Source organism: Camellia sinensis, chromosome 4, assembly GCF_055761805.1.
Source record: "Camellia sinensis isolate YWXY chromosome 4, ASM5576180v1, whole genome shotgun sequence".
Classification (NCBI taxonomy): domain Eukaryota; kingdom Viridiplantae; phylum Streptophyta; class Magnoliopsida; order Ericales; family Theaceae; genus Camellia; species Camellia sinensis.
Genome location: NC_138964.1, coordinates 219,264,329 through 219,273,565, shown reverse-complemented (window position 1 = coordinate 219,273,565; position 9,237 = coordinate 219,264,329). Strand labels below are relative to the sequence as shown.

General features: G+C 32.0%; 1 long non-coding RNA gene across 1 annotated transcript; it reads right to left on the bottom strand.

The window, feature by feature from the left end:
- Window positions 1–2,642: 2,642 nt before the first annotated feature.
- On the bottom strand, window positions 2,643–3,344 carry LOC145823205 (uncharacterized). Its single transcript, XR_014365476.1, has 2 exons — window positions 3,073–3,344; window positions 2,643–2,957 (listed from the first exon to the last, which is right to left on the bottom strand). It is a non-coding gene; the product is annotated as an uncharacterized LOC145823205 (long non-coding RNA).
- Window positions 3,345–9,237: the final 5,893 nt, after the last annotated feature.

Below are 9,237 nucleotides of genomic sequence, written 5' to 3'. Positions count from 1 at the left end.
ACTGATGAAGATGAAATCTTCAATATCCCTTTGTTTACTCGAAGAGATAGGAAACTTCACCTCTGCGAACCTTCTTCATAAACCCAACACACACATAGTAAATTAAAAGGCATTGATAACTCCTCTACTTCTCAAATAAGTAAACCAGTTTACTCTACCCATACACATCTTCAAGATGAAGATACTGCTTCTCAAGAATCACCTACCCAAATTGATTTTGAAGTAGTTCCTCATGTTAATCCACAATTATTAGCTCTTAGTAAACCCTTTACTCCAGACCTTAACAAATTACATGATGAATTTAAATCTAGAACAAATAAGTTGAAAAGAGAAAGTTATAGGAATACTTATGATCTAAAACAACAATAAAAAATTACCAAAAAATAGTATAAATTTATGTTAGAATTCAACACTGAAATTCATTTCTTTGATTACTTAGAAAATTATTATCAAAAAGTCAATGTAGTTACAAAAACTAAATGGAAGACTTCTCATACTACTTCTGTTTCACCTAGTCACCCTCCTTTAGAAAATATAATAATAGAACATAAATGTGCTATAATTAATGCTTCTCCTTTTAAACTTCCTAGTGATGAATCTGAAACTAAAAAAGTCATTGAACAAAATAGTTACACCAATCAATGTTTAAAAACTATTGGTAAACAACTGGATAAAATTGAAGACATGCTTGAAGACTGTTCTACCACTCATACTTCTGTAAATAAATCTTTAGATAAACCTCTTATTAATCTTCCTACTACTAGGAAACGATTAAGTTTAGCTACCCAAGATCATACCACTGTTGATGCTATTGAAAAAATGTTTAGTCAATTATCTACATCTACTAGTAAAGGAACGTCATCTAAATCAATTTTCTATTTCTGCTAAAAAATTATATGAATGGAATACTGATGGTCTTAGTGAACACCAAATATTGCAAAAACTTAATCACTTATCTATGGTTTCCAATAGTTATCTTACTAATTATCCTGATTATATCCAACCTAAAATCGTTATTTTAATTATTACTAGATTTATTGGTATACTCAAATCTTGGTGGGACAACTATCTTACTTCTGATCAAAGAGAATCTGTTCAATATGCTGTTCAAATGAATGATGGAGGTTTTCCCATCTTTGATGAAGAAATAGGCTCTACTATACATGATGGTATAAATATTTTAATATATACCATAGTCAAACATTTTATGGGAACACCCACTAATATTCATTCCCGTATCCATGATCAACTTAGTAACTTAACATGTCCTACTTTAAGTGGTTTCAGATGGTACAAAGATGTTTTTACATCTAGAGTCATGCTTAGAGATGCTTGCACCAAATTATTTTGGAAAGAAAAATTTAATAATGGTCTACCTAGCCTTTTTGCTCATAAGATTATGGATGTGCTTAGTCAACCTACTGGTATTATAGAATATGATAATTTAACATACGATGATATTATTAGCACAATACAAAATGAAGGATTAATAATGTGTATTGATTTAAAACTTAGTCAAAGAGCTGCTAAAGATAAACATAAAGTTAAATATGAATTAGGTAATTTCTGTGAACAATATGGTCTACCTCCAGTAGCCCCTTCACGAGGAAAAACTAATAAAACCAAAAGTAAACATTCTTCCAAATACTCCACTAAATCTAAAAAGAAATATTACTCTTCTAAATCCACAGATAAATATATACTAAACCCAAAAAGACATATCATAAGAAATCCTAAAAAGGGTCAAAACCCACTCCTGATGTTACTTGTTATAACTGTGGTAAGAAAGGTCATTATTCTAATAAATGTAAAGTCAAAGAAAAACTTAAGCTTAAACTTAACCAATTACAAATTACTGAAGAAAATCAATAACAAATATTTGATATATTCAAATTAACCGCTACTCCTAATCAATCCCCTGTTCCAACTAGTAACACATCTGACAATAATATTTCTTCTAGTGACACTTCTACATATTATTCTCCTACTGATAGTACTGATAATGAAATTGAATTAGGATGTAATGATACTTGTTGTAAAACAGTTAATGTTCTTAGTAAATTCCAACAAGAAGAAACTGCTCTTATTGAATTAATTGCTAAACTTGAAAACCCTGACTTAAAAAGACAATATATTAATAAGCTTGAATCCTTATCGACAAATAAAGATGAAAAACCTAAACATGATAAACCAATCATTAGTTTAAATAAAAATTTAGATCGATTTAAAAAAGAAAAATATAAAGAAGTTACCTTACAAGATTTACAAAATGAAATTAATCAAATTAAATTAACCATTCAAGACCTAAAAACTAAAGACAAATCTTTAGAAAAAGAACTAGCTATCTTAAGAATCAATGAAATCCTTAATGATCTTCAACAATCAGATAAATCTACTAATGGGTCTAAAGCTGGATCTTAGGAATGGCAACGGGCCGGGTCGGGGCCGGGGATCGCCCTCCCCGTCCTCGATCCCCGAAGATCAAAATATCCCCGCCCCCGCCCCCGATCCCCGGCGGGGAAACCATCGCCTCCCCCCACCCCCGTCCCCAACGGGGATCGGGTTTCCCCGACCCCGCAAAATCCCCGACAATCATCAACCACAACTCTGAAAAATCCCCCAAAAAGCTCAATCATCAACAATTTAACAAAAAAAAATTTAGATAACTCAAAATCATCAACAACCCAACAATTTAGTATGTTCGTTACACACAACTAGATCCCAACAAAAAAAAAAATTAGAATGTTCATTACACACACAGAGATCTAAGAAAACCCAAAAAAAATAAAAAATAAATAAAAATTAGAATGTTCATTACAACACAGATCTAAGAAAACCCAAAAAAAAAAAAAAAAAAAAAAAAAAAAATTAATGAACCAGAGACACCGGAGACGATCTTTAGATCTAGATCTAGAGACGAAGTCGTTGAAGCCATCACGAGGTCTGAAGAACCAGATCTGAAGAACAAAAGCTAATCTGCTTCATTATTTTCCAGATCTGAAGAACCAGATCTGTAGAACAAAAGCAAAAATCAAAGAGAGAGAGAGAGAGTCACGATTGAAGAGGAGATACCGTGAGAGAGAGGAGAGGAGATTCCGTGAGAGTGAGAGGAATTTCCGCCGCGATGTCGGTGAGAGAGGATGAGCCGTCGCCGTCGTATGTGTGAGAGAGAGTGGGAGGATCGGCGGTGAGGGAGCACAGCAGCGGTGAGGGAGGAGCATCATCGGCGAGAGAGGGGAGAGAGCAACAGAGCCTCGTCGGTGAGAAAGAGGAGAGAGCAGAGCGTCCTTGGTTAGAGAGAGGAGAGAGCAGCAGCATATGAGTGAGTCTGAATGAGTGAGGGTAATGTTTTAGGTCTGGGTTTTATATATATATATAGGGGTGAAATTGTAATTTTGATTCGGGGAACAAACCGGGGCGGGGGACGGGGCGGGGCGGGGCCGGGTACGGGGCTTGGACAGTTATCCCCGTCCCCAACCCGAAATTGATCGGGGAGTGATTTTTTAATACCATCCCCGTCCCCGTGGGGATATTTTTCGGGGAAAAACCACTTATTTCGGGGTCGGGGGATCGGGTCCCCGTTGGGCCGGGTTTAAATTGCCATCCCTACTGGATCTGGGTCTGAACATGATCTTGATAAAGTTATCTTTGATAATCGTACTAATAGTGATCATGATAGTAAACGTCTTAACATAATTCATCAAATTAATATTCAAAAATGACATTCAAAAGTCAAATTAGTTATTAATAATTTTGAAACAGAATGGTGCTAATTTAAATTGTATCCAAGAAGGATTAATTCCAACCAAATATTATCACAAATCTACTGAACAATTAAATTCTGCCAATAAAAGTCAAATGCATATTAACTATAAGCTACCTAAAGTTCATATTTGTCAAAATAATGTTTGTTTCAAAACATCTTTTGTTTTAGTAAGAAATTTAACCGATAAAGTTATTGTAGACACACCATTTATCTTTTTATTATATTCTTTTACTACTACTAATGAAGGAATAACTACATAAGCTTTTGGTCACATAGTTACCTTTAAATTTTTGTCTCCACCTGAGATTAAATAATTAAATCAATTAAAAGAATGTTCTATTACTCAATCAATCAATCGATTAACTAAACATCTTAAATTTCTTAAAGAAGAAGTAAAGTATAAGAGAGTTGAAACTCAATTAACTGATCCTCTTCTAATATCTAAAATTGACCACTTTAAAGCCTAATTAGAAAATACTGTTTGTTCTACTCTGCTTAGTGCCTTTTGGCATAGGAAAAAACATGTAGTTACACTTCCATATAGTAAAAATTTTAATGAACGCCAAATACCTACTAAATCTCGCTCTATTCAAATGAATCATGAATTAATAGAAATGTGCAGAAAATAAATTAATGAACTATTAAAAAATAATATTATCAGTCATAGTAAGTCACCTTGGTCTTGTCCTGCCTTTTATGTAAATAAAAATGTTGAACTTGAACGTGAAGTTCCCCGACTTGTCATTAATTATAAACCATTAAATAAAGTTTTAGAATGGATTCGATATCCAATCCCTAATAAAAAATATTTAATTAAAAGACTTAGTCAAGCCGTAATTTTTAGTAAATTTGATTTAAAAAGAGTGGATTTTGGCAAATCTAAATTCATTCTAATGATCGTTACAAAACTGTTTTTACTACTCCTTTTGGCCATTACGAATGGAATGTCATGCCTTTTGGATTAAAAAATACTCCTAGTGAATTTCAAAATATTATGAATGAAAATTTTAATTCCTTTAGTCATTTTTCCATTGTTTATATAGACAATATCCTCATTTTCTCTAAGTCTATATATGAACTTTGGAAACATCTAAATTCTTTTTTCCACCTCATTAAATATAACTGTTTAGTCATCTCTACACCAAAAATTAAACTTTTTTCAAACTAAAGTCCGATTCCTAGGTTATGATATTCACCAAAGCACTATTCTTCCCATTAGTTGATCTATTGAATTTGCTTCTAAATTCCCTGATGAAATTCTCGATAGAAATCAACTACAAAGATTTTTAGATTCTTTAAATTACATTGCTGAATTTTATAAAGACCTTAGGAAAAGTTGCCAACCCTTTTTGATAGGTTGAACAATAATCCTTCTCCTTTGTCTTCCCTTCATACTTCTATTGTCCAACAAGTCAAAAAATATGTCAAGACTTTGCCATGTCTTGGTATTCCTGCTGAAAATTCTTTCAAAATTATTCAAACTGATGCTTCTGATATTGGTTATGGTGGTATTCTGCTACAGAAACTCACCCCCCAGTCATCTGAACAAATTGTTTGTTTCCATTCTAGTGTCTGGAACAAAGCACAGAAAAATTATAGTACTATTAAACAAGAAATTTTATCTATTGTTTTATGTATTAGTAAATTTCAAGATGATATTTTAAATCAACTTTTTTTATTACGTGTGGATTGTAAAAGTACTAAATATGTTTTAGAAAAAGATGTTCAAAATATTGCTAGTAAACATATTTTTGCCTGATGGCAATCTATTTTAAGTATTTTTGATTTCGATATTGAATATATACCTGGTAGTCAAAATTCTACTCTTGACTTTCTTATCCAAGAATTTTTACAGGGGAGATAGAAGATGGCAACTCCTTTTATTTCCTACCATAAATTACATATCACCCATTATAGACAACTTATTTACCAAACTACTTATCGTATTGCATGCCTTAAAACAACTCGCAAAACTACTTGTCGTGCACAATTTATTTAGTTTTATCAAATTTCCAGTCGCAGACATTTACTTGCTCATTATACTAATTGTCTTCATTACCACATGGATACATTAGATATCCTCAGTGGCTGCTAAAATTCAGTTTGCTCATTTCTTTTACAGATGTCTAGTCAGAAACCTTTGAGACCTTCCAGCAAGACCCTTGTGCCAGTTAGTCAACTTATTGCTATTCCTCCCATTGATATGGTCAACCGTTACCAAATTCTTGGTAATATTCCTAATTTCTGCCCTTGCTTCAGATCCCTTTACATCATCCTCACAATCACTGACTCCATATCCACCCAATCCAATAAAAACTTTTCGTTCTAACTACATTAAATTTAAGTCAACCAATTTATTTTTCAAAGAACCTACTCACAAGAACAAACATGTTGTTCTTAATCTAGTTACAAGTTATTTTACTCCAGGATGGCATTTTGTTCCTCTCCATCTTGATAAGTCAATTTCTTTTTACAAAGATATTTTCTTCCATCACAAGTCAATTGCTATTAAACCAATTTATAAATCGAGTTCTCACTAGTAAAATTGTTTGTCACTCACTTTATATTCATAACATTGTCTCTCTTGACGAATGGGGACTTCCTTTCCTCCTTCGTGAATTACCTGGTCATTCAATCCAATATAGTTATTATGACTATATGGATGCATGGTTTAAAGTTTTCTTATATTAAAATGAGTCGTACAGTCACTCCTGGTTCCTCCAATTTGATCATCAATTCAAATCAGTAATTCCTACATGGTTCCTTTGATGGTGGTCTTATTATGGTGTCACACCTGAGATTTTTCCACCAGTCTTAATGGAACAAGTCAACTATTTTTCCTCTGTTTACAAATTCAGTCAACACCAAAAACAGTTTCATTCTTTGCTCATTTTTATATCTAAATACAAAGTTCCCTGGATATTTAAATGGCAATATGCAATTGATACCAACATAGTCACCCGGCATCATTTTGTTAAATGGTGGGATAATTTCAAAGTTCCACGGATTATTGAACAAGTCCAGCTTGAATTCCCAGTCAATGTTCATGCTCCCGCTCCAGCTATGGTAAAAGCTCAGCAGAACCCAACTGCTTTAGTCACTCAACAATCTCAAGGAAGCCATCTTCTTCCAGTCAATCTTGGAAGTCCTAATGATCCACCATCTAGTTCTTCCAAGCTCAAGTCAACTAAGTCCAAGAAAGCCAAGTCAAAGCCCACATCTGCTACATCCAAGTCAGCCCAATCAAAGCCCAAGGTTAAACCTGGATCAACCAGTGATGAATTAATCCAGATGGCCCAGCTCCTTATGGCCCAAGCCAAGTCACAAATGAAAGATGAACCCTCTGATGATGAGCCCCTAGAATTAGCCAAAAAGTCTAGCTCATCTAGTTCATCCAATTCAACTGAAGAATCAACTAGTTATGATCCTTATAGGGCCTAGTTCCAAGATGCTCAGGACCCTTATACCGAATACAGTCATTGGATTCCATATAGCTATATTGATCAGCTTCAATCAATACTTTCCTTTTGCGAAAAGCTGCTGATGGATATATCTATATTGATTCCCTCAGTCACATGCTTCCACCAAAAGCAATGAATAGTGAAAAAGTCAAATTTACTATTCACTATTCATCAATTAGACAAATCCTCTACCGTCAAAAACAGTCATGAACTTTAGTTACTCACCGAAAGATGTAGCTGGTTCCCATGTGCTCTTTTCAGTCAAGATTCCTTTAAAAGGCTCACAGTAATCTCCTTTTGGTTATAAAAGAGTCTTCAGTCAATTGTAAAGACAGAGTTAGAAAAAATTGGAGAGTTCCAGTACCTCAAACACATAGCTATCTCCGTAATTTAAATTCTGTAAATCTATTTTCCAGTTATGTATTTTGAAGACGTATTTCAGTAAACAATTGTAAGTGTTTAAACTATTTCATCTATTTTCAATTATTTATTTCTAAGTTGATTTTATATGTGCTGCTTCTGCCATTTAATATTTTTTTGAATTTTTTTTAAGAGTAGAGTTTCGAAAATAGTTTGGTTTTGAGTTTTGAGTTTGTGTATTTGGTTATGAGTTTTGAAAATAATTTTTAAATTGAGTTTTGAGTTATGTATTTGATTATGAGTTTTGAAAAGAATTTTAAATTTTTTGGGTAAATTACATTGACACCTCTTGAGGTTTATGTTTATTACAGTTCCCTCCTCACCTTTTGGAAATTACATCCCTCTCCCTGAGGTTTAAAGTTTCATCACAGATTGACGCCCCTCACATTTTATAAATTACAATCCTCTCCCCAAGGTTTAAAGTAGAGTTACCAGTTGAAAAAAAAATTTGTTAGTCAAATTTTTAAATTTTTATTTAAAAGCCAACGTAAACTCATTTTTTGAATTTATGTTTTTTTCTTTAAATTTAAAAACTGAGACAACTATTTATAAACCAAAAAAATTATCAAACAAATTTTTATGACAATTTTTAAATTTTTTGTAAATATAAATTGAAACCTGAAAACGAAATGGTTACCAAACAGGCATAAGATGGTAAAAATGTCTTAAAATTAAAAAATAATTAAATAAATTACCAACGTAAGAAATGACTTATCAGAAGATTCTTAGGTTATGTATGGTTTGATTTTTAGAGTTTTTTTAAAAAAATTAAAAATTAATTTGGTTAAGAAATAAGAAATAAAAAATAGTTATCATTTTTGTATAACTTTTATCTTTCGAGTAGTTAGAAATATTTTTTTACAAATTAAATATATTTTCATATTTATTTTTCTTAAATTAGTTTTTTTTTTTTTTAAGTGTCAAGGGGGATCCGTATTAAATTAAAACCTCAGGGAGTGTCAATGTAATTTACCCTTTAAAGTATATGTAAAGGTTAAGAGTCAATATGTCATTTTAACTTAAAAGTTAATACCATCAAATAATTACACTGACAAAAAGAGTCAATGTAATTTTTTTGTTGAAATATTTCATATTATAATTCTTCTCTTCACATTTAAAAAATTACCTACAGTTATTATTTAAGAAAAATAATAACCATTGCGAATCACCAACAACAAACTTCTGTACTTGGTAACTACCTACAGCCACCAACAACAAACTTTGGTCATTGCGAATCACCATTTAGTAGTCAGTTATTATTTCTATCAGTCGCAAACGGGGACGGAGCTATGCTTTGAATAATTGTGTTAATTGGCACCGCCGAATTTTAAATTTTTGATAGAGTATATGAAAAAAATTATGAGTATTTATAAATTTAACTTAGTGGATTTAAATAAAATAAATTAATTTTTAAAATTTTACAAATTGATCCCAGTAAGTAAAAACAAAATCAAACTTTATTCAGAAATTTAGGTTTTTAAAAACAAACCAAACGTTTGTTTATTCTTCTTGGAGACTAGACATCGACTTTTGGTTCTCTTTATTGTCTATTACTTTTGTTTTTACTTGTAATTTCATTAGTTTAGGTTA